Source organism: Pristis pectinata, chromosome 2, assembly GCF_009764475.1.
Source record: "Pristis pectinata isolate sPriPec2 chromosome 2, sPriPec2.1.pri, whole genome shotgun sequence".
Taxonomy (NCBI): Eukaryota; Metazoa; Chordata; class Chondrichthyes; order Rhinopristiformes; family Pristidae; genus Pristis; species Pristis pectinata.
Genome location: NC_067406.1, coordinates 61,825,749 through 61,839,731, shown reverse-complemented (window position 1 = coordinate 61,839,731; position 13,983 = coordinate 61,825,749).

The window sequence follows — 13,983 nt, the reverse complement described above, 5'->3', positions numbered from 1 at the left end:
ACCGCTTCCAGAAGGGAAAAAGATCCTCGTCATCTCTGTTTTAAATAGCTGATCCCTTAATTTGAAACTGTGCTCCCCAGTTCTAGATTTCTTCAACAAGAGGAAGTACCCTCTTAGTATAAACACTTTTAATAAGGTCACCTGTCATTTTTCTTAATTCCAATGAGTGTAGACTTAATGTGTGCAACTGTTTTCATAAGGTAACCTTTCATCCTAGGATTGCACTCCCTTCAATGAAAGCATACTCTTCATTAAGTAAGGAGACCAAATCAATTTGGAATACTCCAGCTCTGGTCTTACCAATGTTCTATACAGTTGTAGAAAGGCTCCTTTACTTTTATACTCTATCCTCTTGCAATACAAGCTGATGTTCCACTTGCCTCTCTAATTACTTGCTGTACCTGCTGTTAGCTTTCTATGTTTCATGTACAAGGACATTCAAGTTCCTCTGTGCAGCAATCTTTTGTAGTTTCTGCTTTTCTGTTCTTCCAATCAAAGTGGATACACACTAGAGCTACCTACCTCCACTAGCAGGCTCTCTGTGTCCTCTTCACAACTTTTCTTGGCAATCTTTGTATAATCAGCAAATTTGGCGACAAAGTTGGTAAGTGTGGGGTAATGTAACCAATTCCTCCATTGGGAGCTGGCACAGATGCAATGGGCAAAATGGCTTCCTGCTGTGTTGTAACAAATCTTAAAGTCTATGTTTCCATAAACTCGAAAGTCCATGATTCCATAATAGAGAAGACAGGAGAGGTGAAAGTAAGCCCATATGGGCAGGCACACAGTAAGAAGAGTACAGCACAGGAACAGGCCCTTTGGCCTACAATGTTGTGCCGAATTAATTAAACTAGTAATTAAATGCCTAATTAAACTAATCCCTTCTGCCTACACAATTCCTCCATTCCTCCATTCTTGACACTCATGTGCCTATCTAAGAGTCTCTTAAATGCCTTTATTGTATTTACCTCCACCACCATCCCTGGCAGCGCATTATAGGCACCCATTAGTCTCTGTGTAAAAAATTTGCCCGGCACATCTCCTTTGAACTTACCCCTGCTCACCTTAAGTGCATGCCTTCTGGTATTTGACACTGGGAAAAAGATACCAGCTGTCTACTCTATCTATGTCTTTCATAATCTTACAAACCTCTATGAGGTGTCCCCTCAGCCTCTGCCGCTCCAGAGAAAACAACACAAGTTTGTCTAATCTCTCCTTATAGCACATGCCCTCTAACCCAGACAGCATCCTGGTAAATCTCTTCTGCACCCTCTGCAAAGCCTCCATATCTTTCCTATAATGGGGTGACTAGAATTGAATGTAATACTCCAGATGTTGCCTAACTGGAGTTTTATAAAACTGCATCAAAACTTCCTGACTCTTGAACTCAGTTCAACTAATAAAAGCAAGCATTCCATATGCCTTCTTTATCACCCTATCAACCTGTGCAACCACCTTCGGGACATGATGGACTTGAACCCCAAGATCCCTCTGTACATCAACACTGTTAAGAGTCTTGCCATTAACAGCATACTGTCCCTTTACATTTGATCTTCTGAAGTTCAACACCTCACATTCAGCCGGATTAAACTCCATCTGCCATTTCTCTACCCATATCTGCAACTGATCTATATCCCGCTGTATCCTTTGGCAATCTTCAACACTATCCACAACACTACTAATCTTCGTATTGTCTGCGAACTTACTAACTCACCCATCTACATTTTCATCCAGGTCATTTATACATATCACAAACAGCAGAGGTCCACGTATGGATCCCTGCAGTCAAGGACCTCCAGCCAGAACAAGTCCTATTGACCACTACCCTCTGAATTCCATGAGCAAGCCAATTCTGAATCCAACTGTCTAAATCACCATGGATCCCATGCACCGTAATCTTTTGGATGAGCTTCCCATGAGGGACATGGTCAAAAAAAGTGGCTGCAGTTGTTTCCAATATAATTGTCCTGGCAAGAAGTTTACATGACTGTACCATAAGATATTTAAGCTACCTTCACCCTTTCTTGCCAAGCAACGTGTTTTATGTTTAAAAGCCTGTTAAAGACAGCACACGAACATGTACTAAATTGAGATCGACTCAAAAGTATAGGCATGACATTTTCTCCTGTAATATGAATTACAGATGACAGTCACAGTTCCTTCTGTTCATTGAAGAGGAGATGGCTTACAAGCTGCCTGCATCCAAGTCAAACAGAATAGTGAGATAAGGGTTATCAAAGACTGAGCAAACTTGCTTTTGAGCAAAGACCAATTTAGACACTTAATATTAAATGGTTTTGCAATCTGAAAGCTCAGTTGATTAAAAGAAATTGTATCCTTTTCATAAAATCAACAAGAAAGTCTACTGTTATAAATGGACCCACATTGCGACGATCAACTGGATATTGTGAAACAGGGAGCTTCGTTTTCAGTTATGATTTATTAGTTTACTGCTTTTCACTGTGGCAGTTTCTGGTTTGTGGTTTTATAAACATTACACCCCCAGTTCTGGCCAAGGGAAAAAGCAAGAGAGGCTGACCATAACATGGAACAGAGACTGTTTACTACTTCCTAATGTGGTTAAGGCTTTGGAAAAGAGGGAACTAAAATTGACTGGCTGGTTACGTTTAGAAACAGAACTCCACACAGTTGCATTATAACTATAGGCACTAATTTTATCCTGCAAGTGAAATTAAAGGGAATATAGTTCAAAATGAAAATATAAACAATCATTTCAAGGCTTTCAAAGTAAATGGGTTCATGCCCCTGTAATATTTAATTTGTTTACAAATCTAGATGTCAATTTATTAAATGTTAGGCTTCCTTTATAATTGTTTTTACTGACGAAAGTGATGCAAGCTTTATAATTTTTTAATAGATTTATTTGCAATTGATTGGCAGTTTGCAGTGCAGTCTGGAAATATATTAAATTGTGGCCACTGTAAAATATGTATGCAGTAAATTAGTTAGTCTTTTCAAGTCAGATTTTTGTTTAGCATAGAGGTATTCCAGTATGACAAGAGATTTCTTGATCATAAGCAACAAAGTTATCTCATTTGGATTTAGACTGTTAGACGCTGCAGTAAGCAAACAAGGGTTCTTTCGATACTGCTGCATGTATTTGATTTTATACCCACTGCAAAAGAAATTCAGTTGCTTGCCAATAATCAAAGGCCAGGAAATACAAAAGCCTGAAGGCCCGTACCATCAGGCTCAAGGACAGCTTCTATCCTGCTGTTATAAGACTGTTGAACTGTTCCCTAGTACGATAAGGAGGACTCTTCACCTCAAAATCTACCTTGTTATGGACTTGCATCTTATTGTCTGCCTGCATTGTACTTTCTCTGTAACTATAATGCTTTATTCTGCATTCTGTTATTGTTTTTCCCTTGTACTACCTCAATGCACAGGTGTGATGAAATGATCTGTATGGATGACATGCAAAACAAAGTATTTCACTGTACCTTGGTGCATGTGACAGTAATAAACCAATTTGCCAAGTTAATATTCACTGCAGTGAAGTCAATCTTGTTTTCTAGAGGCTAAATAACACAGGTTTTTAATAATAATCATAACAAGTTTAATTTGCATATTATTATACTTCTGCCAGATGTGAAAATCACTTGCCTTGATTGCCTTGGTAAAAATGTAATGCTTTTGTATTAATAATATTGATTTTATCTGCTCCTAGGTACATTTTATTAAAATTCCTGCAGTAATATGACATGAAAAAATATCCCATTTTGGTCTAAAAGCAATGCATTATTACCATTAATAACCAAAACTATGGGCTATTGATCAATGGTTCTAATTCTTTTCTATTGATAGCTACCAAGTTGAAATTTTGACCAGAATCTTGTGAAATGATCTTACTTCTTCCATAAATAGGCATTTTAGATAACCTAAACTATTGGACCATAGCATACACCATGCTTGAACAACAGCTTTGAGACCAAGGTACCTGCCCATTTGACTCAATAGCCAACAAATCCCAGTGTGCTCGGCCGCAAATCCTGGTGTGTTGATGTATGTTGATTAGGAGTTGGCTTTGGACATTTATTGAATAAATGGACGAGTGGGGCCTATTAAAAACAAAATTGGGAAACTGAACATGGATGCTGAGGGCTAGGGTGCTAAATGTGTAATTTGCATCACTCTTCACCAGGGAAGAGGGTACTTCCAAAGTAACAGTGAAGGAGGAGATAGTAGATATGTGATCAGATTCTGAGAAAAGTTTGGGAGGAAGTCTCAGTGATCTAACCATAATCTTCTGATGCTCTTTTGATATAGGAGTGGTGGCAGAGGACTGGTGAGTAATAAATGTTATTTCCTTATTCCAAAAAGGGAGTGAGAATAATCTCAGCAACAGCAGACTAGTCAGTCTAACCAGGGGTGGGGTGGGGAGAGGGGAGGTGGAAGCTTTTAGGTATATTGACCCAAGACGTGGTTAATAGTCACCTGGGGTAAAATTGATTAATTAAGGCAAGTCAGCGTGGATTTGTTAAGAGCAAATCATGTTTATCAAGTTTCATAGATATTTTTGATGAGTAGAGTTTATGAGGGTAATGAAATTGATGTGGTGTATATGGGCTTCCAGATGGTTTTTGATAAGGTGTCCAAAACAGATTTATCAGCAAAGTGGAAGCACCTGGCATAAAATAGATATTGTTAGCATGCCATGAAGTTGGATAAGTAACAGGCTGAAGAAGAATTATTATTTTTCAGGCTGGAGAAAGGTGAATAGTGGCATTCCCCTGGAACTGGTGTTGGGGTCATTGCTTTTTAGATCTATATTAATAACCTAGACTTGAGGATGCAAGTTACAATTTCTAAATTTATAGATGACACAAAACTTTGCAATATCATGAACTGTAAAGAGTATAGAGATAGAATGTGGCAGGAAGTAAACACGTTGGTAGAAAGGACAGATACATGGCCATTGAAGTTAAATGAGGTAAAATATGAGTTGATTGCATTTTGGTAGGAAAAATGAGGAGAAGCAAAATAAAATACAAGATAGTGTTTTAAAAGATCTAAAGGACCTGGAGTAAGTGTGCACAAATAATGAGAAGTGGCGGGAAATGTTGATAGAGTGATTAATAAAGTACATGCAATCCTGCGCTTTATCAATAGAGGCATACAGTATAAAAACTGGGAAGTGATACTGAGCCTTTATGAAACACTAGTCCCACCTCAGCTGGAGTATTGTGTTACATTCTGGTTGTCATATTATTGGAAGGATGTGAAAGCAGTAGAAAGGGTCCAGAAAAGATTTATGAGAATGAGGAGCGACAAGCGATCTGCTGGAAGAACTCATCAGGTTTTGACCTGAAACGGCGATGATTCCTTTCCTCCCACTGATGCTGCTTGACCCACTGGAGTCCTTCCAGCAGATTGTTTGTTGCTCCAGATTCCAGCATCTGCAGTCTCTTGCGTATCTTTTATGAGAATGAGTCTGAGAAAAGGCAACTACAGAACTACAGTTACAAGGGTAGAAAGCAAGGGTGGTACTGTTTTCTTCGGAGAAGGGAAAGCTGAGGGGAGATTTGATGGAAACATGTAAGATGAGGGATCTGGACAGAGTGGATAATGGGATATTGTTACCTATTGTGGAAGGATTGAGGACTAGAGGCCACAGGTATAAAATAAAGGGGAAGAAAATAACGAGTGACATGAGGAGAACTCTTTACTCAGCATGTAGTTGGAATCTGGACAGCACTAACTGCATATGTGGTGGAGACAGGTTCCATTGTGGCCTTCAAGAGGGAACTGGATAAATATATGGTAAAGAAAAATTTACAAAGCGACAGAGAACATGTATTGGTCTAGTACAGAGCTGACACAGACATGATGGGCAAGGCAGCCTCCTTCTGTGCTGTAGCCATTCTATAATTCTGATGAGCAGACAAATATGTTGCTTTTCAGATCTCTGTTTTGCTTATTGCTGTGTTCAGCTGTTATGACTCATTTTCATGGCCTAAAGTTTCAGGCCACTTTAAGTGCAAAGATAGGGACTGTGCCAGAACATCAATGTGTACATCTCAAGGGGCTAAATTTAGGTAGATTTCCAGCACATTTTCTATTACTAGTTTGTGAACAAAGTAGAAAAACATCATATACCTTATATTGTATTCCCAAGAACACAAGTTGTGTCTAAATTACAGATCTGACTAATCAGAGAAATGAATTATTTCCACTGGTGTTATTACATTAATCTATTAATTCTTAGATAATAAAATGAGGGAATTTGATATGTTTCTTTGCTAGTACCATTACTTTTCAGCAGCTGATTATCACCTTACACGTTGGTGCATGGCCAGGGTAATGAGATACTTGCCAAATCATTCTTTTGTGGAGGCCAGTACAAGAAACTTCTTTTTTCTTGTTGCGACCTTCCATTTTGCTGTAGCAATATGAGTTAGGTGATCTATTAGTTTGCACTGTGAAATTATATTTTTCTGCAGTTAAGTACAAAGATAAACAGACCAAATATCACCAAATATAAAAAAGAAAATGCTATAGTTTCAATGATATGGCATTTGGCTTGTCAGCTGTGCCCACATCCCTATAAATTAAATAATAAAATAAATTCATTACAAATTTAAATTTAATGACACCTTTATCTTTCATTTCTTTCAATGAATCCACAACTATTCTATGGGTTAAAAGTTGTGCATTCCATGAAGTCGTGATGTGTAGGTAACCCGTATTTGTTTTCCTCATTGACATGTGTTTTTTTTTCCCGCACCTTGTTCAAAAGCACAAGTGATAAGAAAATGCAAATCCCCAGCTTTCCCCTGACAGAGTTTGGTAAGTGCATTGGGATGGCTGTGGAACTGAATTCCTCGGGGCTGTAGAGGCAGGTATGGGTGCGAGAAGTTACTATGGCTCTGGGGCCTGTGTGTGCTGTGGGCGAGCTGGATCCAGTGTGATCTGGCCCAGTGTTAAACTATTTGCATATGGACATTGTTTATTTAAGGTTATGATCATGAAGCTTCTAAATTAAAATTAGATCAGTGATATATTTGTTTTCAAGTTATTCTTTTGAAGGCTTACATTTTACTTTTAAATCATGTAAAGCTGATGATTCATTTATTTGTTCCTGTTTCTTTCCTTGTGCTGGAGGGACTATTGACATGGTCAGTAATAGGGAAAGGAAGAGGGAGACAGTTAGTGTGGGGATTTATGTCCTTCTGTACTTATTGCAAGTGCTGGCTTTTGGTTGTTGCACAGAGCTGATCATTTGGTAATTATGGCTCTTTTCCTATGAAATTTAAGGTACAGAAGGAAAACATTTGGTGCATTGTGTCCATGTCAGTCAAAATGGAGCTATTTAGATTATGGCTGATTTGTGGCACTTTTTGGATATGAGTGTTGAAGAGCTCATCAATTTATTGTTTAAACATGATGAATCCACTCTTTCAGACAGTACATTCCAAATCCCCATAACCCTCTGGATGAATTTTTATTTTCTCAGTTCCCCTCTAATCCCTTCACATTCCTGATGGCTGGTTCATTCACTGATGTGATGCAGGCCCCGTACTATGAGATGAACAGTCTGATGTTTTGTTATATGATTAAAAACATCAACATGGTCCTGCCATTCAATTCTAAACCAGCAGTGCAGGCACTGTATAGCTCAGGGTGGTTCAAAGGGTAAACGTTGTGACATCATTGTCCCTGAGGTGGACTGTTGTTTGTTGGAGTTGGACCAGCGCTCACAGAGGTAGCTTGATCCTTCATTACCTGTGGTAAGGGGCTGTTTTCCTAGAATTGGCTTCATGACAGGAAGATTGTAAATAGATTGTATCAATACCAATGAAGTTTTCCAGGACTTTGGCCAGAACCCAGATATCAATCACATTGCTGGAGTGACAGACTAGCAGATCATAAGCTAATTCCAGCCATTATCGTATTGACAGTCTTCAGTATTTATCAGCACAATCATTCAGTCAGTGCCTGTTTGATGTTCTGTCCTGATCATAAGTGATCCTTTTCTTGGGGGTAATGGCCAATAGTAATGATGTTGAGTCTTAAGGACACCTGCTATGACTTTCACTGGCAGTCAATAGTCTCTGATAGATAGTAATCTAGTGTCATGATAACTTGGTACTTGGACTTTCAAAGCCACAGGAAGAAAAGGCTTGTCAATGTGGACCAGGGAATGTGTGACTGCTTGAGTTCACGTTGTTGAAATGGGGTCCTCAACTGGATCTTAGGGCTATGAACTCACCTTGGCCACTCATCCAGAAAATGACTTTTGCTGTTGGCTTCCATCTTTCTTCTCTTCCTCCTTCTGCTGTGGCAGGCAAGATCATGTAGCATGAACAGACAACTGAGAGCTTGAGACACTCTCTCTGGTGAGTGCAACAGGGTTCCCCTAGGTTAATCTGAGCACAACAATCTTATCTTTAGGACTCCATTGCCACTCTCCATTACGCACCTAGTGTCCCTGTGGTTCTAATTGTGGTTAGCAGAAGGGCCAGGAGCATAACTCAGGGTGAAAAGCAAAGGAAGGAGAGAAAAGCCCTAATTCCCTACGGGCCAGCTCCTAGTCCATGTAGGACTGCTAAAAGATAGGCACCAAGGACTGCATCTAGATGAAAGAATTATGTGACCTTCCTGGATACACGTCATTCACCATCAGGATTTACTGTTGGATAATGTACAAGCTGAACTTCCAGACAATTCACATAGGGACAATGAACATCACACTAATGTAGGCAGTCTCTGCTCGAACCTTCAAATCCATGTGTCCATGACAACTGGATGCATCTACATGGGTGAAAAAGTTCCCCTTGTTAGTATGCATCAATGATACATCAGAAACAGTAGTGAACTTTGAGCTGCACCTCTAGCAACCTGAAAGGATTGGGAGTTTGGGATGATCAGGCTGACAGTGGGCGACACTTCTATAGGCAGACCAGCCCAGGAATGAGGGCACAAATGAAGTTTAGCCTATCTTTCACTGCTGACAAGGGAAATGTTAGGCTCTAGATCCATTGCTCTTCAAGAAGGTGTAGGTAAGGGTGAGTTCTCTACAGGTTCCTGAGGGAATATCTGTTTTGGAGTAAGTTCTTCCCCTCCTCCTCTAGGTTCCTCTACCAAGGTGAATAACATTAGCAAGTTTGCTGATGATACAAAGTTGGGTGGCAGTGCGACATGTGTAGAGGAAGTTAGGAGAATTCAAGGTGATTTGAATAGGTTGGGTAAGTGGGCAGATACTTGGCAGATGAAGTTTAATGTGGATAAGTGTGAGGTTATCCACTTTGGGAGCAGGAACAGGGAGGCGGATTATTATCTGAATGGTGTGGAGTTAGGTAAGGGGGAAATACAAAGGGATTTAGGAGTCCTTGTTCATCAGTCACTGAAAGTGAATGAGCAAGTGCAGCAGGCAGTGATGAAGGCTAATGGAATGTTGGCCTGTATTACAAGGGGAATTGAGTACAAAAGCAAAGAGATTCTTTTGCATTTGTACAGGGCCGTGGTGAGACCACTCCTGGAGTATTGTGTACAGTTTTGGTCTCCAGGGTTAAGGAAGGATATCCTGGCTATAGAGGGCGTGCAGCGTAGGTTTACGAGGTTAATTCCGGGGATGTCAGGACTGTCTTATGCTGAGAGGTTGGAGAGACTGGGATTGTACACGCTGGAATTGAGAAGATTGAGAGGGGATCTGATTGAAACATACAGGATTATTAAGGGATTGGACAAGATAGAGACAGGAAATATGTTCCAGATGTTGGGGAAGTCCAGGACCAGGGGGCATGATTTAAGAATAAGGGCTAGGCCATTTAGGACAAAGGTGAGGAAAAACTTCTTCTCCCAGAGGGTTGTGAATTTGTGGAATGCACTGCCTCAGAGGGCAGTGGAGGCCAATTCTCTGGGCACTTTCAAGAAGGAGCTAGATAGGTTTCTTATAGATAGGGGAATCAAGGGATATGGGGACAAGGCAGGAACAGGATTTTGATTGTTGAGGATCAGCCATGATCTCAAAATGGCGGTGCAGACTCGAAGGGCCGAATGGTCTACTTCTGCTCCTATTGTCTATTATCTACTGAATTTGCCGTCTGGCCCATGCTTGCGGCTACTGGCCATGTTGTGGGCCCCCAGTAGACCAGTCCCCTCCCACCACTCCATGTTCGTTGACAATATTCACCTCCGAAACATTGTCTAAATTCTCAAGCAGCAAACAACTTCCCAACAAACCTGCAAGTGACTGATTCACTTCCTGTGCTGTTGAGGCCAGTTATCCTGTTATCCTATGAGTGTTATGTCTGTGTGTTAATTATAGACATGGAATACAATTTTGTAGGGGGTTCTCTCATTGAGCATTGATTTCTCCCATGGGCTCTCCAAGGATGTGTATTATACTGTCTTGCCTATATAAATGTGTGAAAGATTTTCTCGTTATGCATAATGTGTTTTTGACTGCATATGTGGGAGATGTACACTTCAATGCAATAGATCACTTACACAGCACTTAAAAAGCAAGTGTTAAACAATAGCATTTCTGAGCCATATCTATTATTTTAGTTATTAGGAAGGGCAAAATATCACTGCACTGTGTTTTTTCAGAGAATGGCAACAAGAATGGCAACCTAATAACTTTCATAAAATATTTGAGCAGTCCTTCCTTTTCCCGAGTGGTAGAACAAAGAACTTCTCCCCCATTCTAATTGTGGGCAAGAGATCAAATGCTTTCTTGTAGTTTTTTAGCATGTACTTTGTGGCACTATAAAATTTTCATTTATTCTGCAATGATTCTTGATACTTCCGTAGCCATGGGAAGTACGTTGGACTATGTACGGCTAATGCATTTGCGAAGAAAAACAGCAAAGTTAAACTGAAATCAGAATCTGTGAACATTTGTAATTGAACATTTCCTTCCTAATGTTTGCTTTGCCACATTGTTACACTGTTGAAATGATCTAAGGATTGTGGTGTGACAGCCTGAACTGTGGCACGTATCTTCTATCATGAGGATGAGGTCATTTGCATTGAAGTTTTGCTTGTTTGACCTTATCTCCTGCCAATATCCCTTCTAGGGAAATGAGGATCTTGCATGGTTACAATGTAAGTCTTTGAGAATTATTTTTGTTTAAATAACATTTGCTGAAGTAAGGAAAATGCTCAATTGCTGTATTTTATTATGAATAAGGTAAATAGTTTTAACAAGATTTTCAAAGAAGCCATTACAACCTGAGTGGCCTTGTATTTTTCTTATTTACAAATTTAATCATTTTTTAAATCTTTACCCTTTCTAATAATATTCTTTTCATTTTGTCACTTCCTACACTTGTCCCTTAGATAATACAATTACATGGACAGCTTCATCTCTTCAAATTCTGGCAGGAATAACCATTTTCATGTGTGTGCCTGTTAATGAGTGTCAGTGGGCTATTAGGCATGGGGCACTTCAGCCAGTATCCAATTATTGCAAAGGTCATTGTAGGTCATAATACTGAATGAAGACATGTAGTTTCCATCAGTACTTCCATTACTTTGACTTTGTAATGAGTTAATCAACACAAACCAACCTATTGAGTTCTAAACTTTTCGCAGTGGTGCCTCAGGGTATGTTCTATTGATTGTTTACCGTTATCAATGATTAATCAAAGCAGCTATTATATGGGAACTAAATATTTTAAAAATTGATTTCATCAGTTACAATTATCATAATAATTAGACACGAGATTTATAGAAGGACCATCAGTCAATTGATTTGATACCTTCCAAAAGGCACAAAAGACTAATCATGTGATGTGGTTCACCTAGCTGGGTGCCATGATAAAAGATAGCATGAGCCAAAGAGAGAAATAAACAATAAAGCCTTAATTTCCCAGTCTGTGTTCTCTACAGACATAATAGCCTTAAAGTGATCTATATTGTTCCACATTTCACAGAGGTCAATTCATCTGCCGAAGGAGGTAAATAAACATAACACAAAGCTGTCAGAAGTTCTGTGACATTTCTCCCAGAGCAATGGTCAGTGAGTGAAAACTCCATGCCATCTGCTCACATCAGTTATAAATTTAAGTCAGCCTACCTTGTTTCACAAGCTTTATCAAAAATGATCTCTTCTTGTGATTCAATATTTATATTGTGGGTTTGTGCTGCAAATTTGCTAAAGCATTTCGGATAATGATTGCCATTCCTGTAAAATTTCCGAATTTACCCTTTATCACATTAGGTATCAGGTACTCTAATTATGTTTTGTGAATGGAGCTAGTGCACACTAACCCCTGCATTATATCTCTGGATCCAAGATTCTGCAAATGCTATATTAGGTTTCATAGAAAAAGAGAGTAGAAGCTCAGAAGGAGATCATGTTGCAGTTAGCGGCTGAACGGCTGATTACAGTAGTTCAACAGTTGCAAAGAGGAAACAAGAAGCTTGTCGAAATGCAGAAAAATGTATCCAAACTTCTATGAACCACAGCTGCTCGGGAAATGGCATCCTTTTGTGGTCTGATGTTCTCTGTTTTGGGGAAGTGCACCACTGCACAGTTTTTAACGCTCTCTTACACTGAGATCATCCATCTGCAATCTGCACAAACATGAAGACCACAGCCATCCTAAGAATAACTATTATCTTATCTGGAGAGTTACAAGGCTTCCTCCTACCTTGCAAAGGAATCCAGCTTGTTTGCGTAACAAAAGCCCCTTGCATAATAATCCTGCAAAAACTCCAAAACAATCAGTAATGGGGAAAGTGTGGCCTTCTTTAGCATTTTTGGATAAGCACTAATTCATGTATTTCTTTGTAAGCAATCTAAATTTGGATATTAACATAATATGAAGCTTTTCCCCACACTACAGGTAATTCCATTCCTCATGATGTTGTCAACAATCAAAGCAACTATAATCTTCATGATTTATTGCTTCACATAATTTGTGCATTCTGCCATTTGGTCTTGGAAGGTAAATAACATGTGAGCCCTCTGTGGAAATGAAGATCTCTAACATTTGAGTTGTTATGTTTTGGAAATAATACTACAAAATTTCATGGTCATCAAAGTGCATGAAAAAGCCATGATTTAAGATATGATGGAAGAGGTGTGGTTTGTATTTAATTAATGGAATGCTGCTGTGACTCACACACCTTATCACTCACCCTCCCCCATCACGACTCTTACAATAATACGCAAAGAGGAAATACCGTGAATCCCAAGAGAACTTGGTTTTCTGCCTAAAACCTAAAAGGACTGCCACATATCTTAGAACTAATAACTGTGAACACTTATTCCAAGCTGAAAGACTACTATATTGTGGAGGAGCTTTGCAGAGGGATACACAATTCAAGTTAATCTACATTTTGTGGAAAATATTGCCTTGTGTTGAATAACAATTTGGAAACCTGCTGTGTTAACATTCGATGCTTCCAAATTGCATTTGTATAATTTTTAATATTCTTTTGAAATTCAGACACTACTGACCTGCAGTTGGTCCCAAATCATGCCAAATAGATCCTCTGTAGCAAAGATATGTTTTGTAAACATATGCAGTTGGATGCAAGACTGCAGGACATAAATGGTTCTGTGAAACATAAGATCCTGTTGAGATTGGGCTTGGGCCACCTTTTCCAGCCTTGGGTCCTTCCTTCAATGTAAAAGGAAAATTGGGAATAGAATATATGGGCAACCATCACCCTTCTCATGCAGGCCTGTGGGAGGTGAGGGATGGATTTTGGCGCAGGGTGAAGTAAATTAGAGAGGGGAAAGGCAAAGTGAGATTTGATCACCAGTTGAGCTAACAACAAGCACCTTTTAACAGTTCAAAACAGGAATCTTATCTGCTCTATTCTTGGTATTAAATTGTAAGCTGAGGCAGTTAGACTGAAGCCTTGTTATTCCTTGTTCTCCCTGAGGATGATTTCTAGACTTTGCTAAAAGAGAAACTGAAAGTTGGCACTGCTAAGATGTTGATTTAGCCCTCATTTGAATGAGTTGACTAAATCTTGTGATTGGCTGCAGCTCTGGGGAGT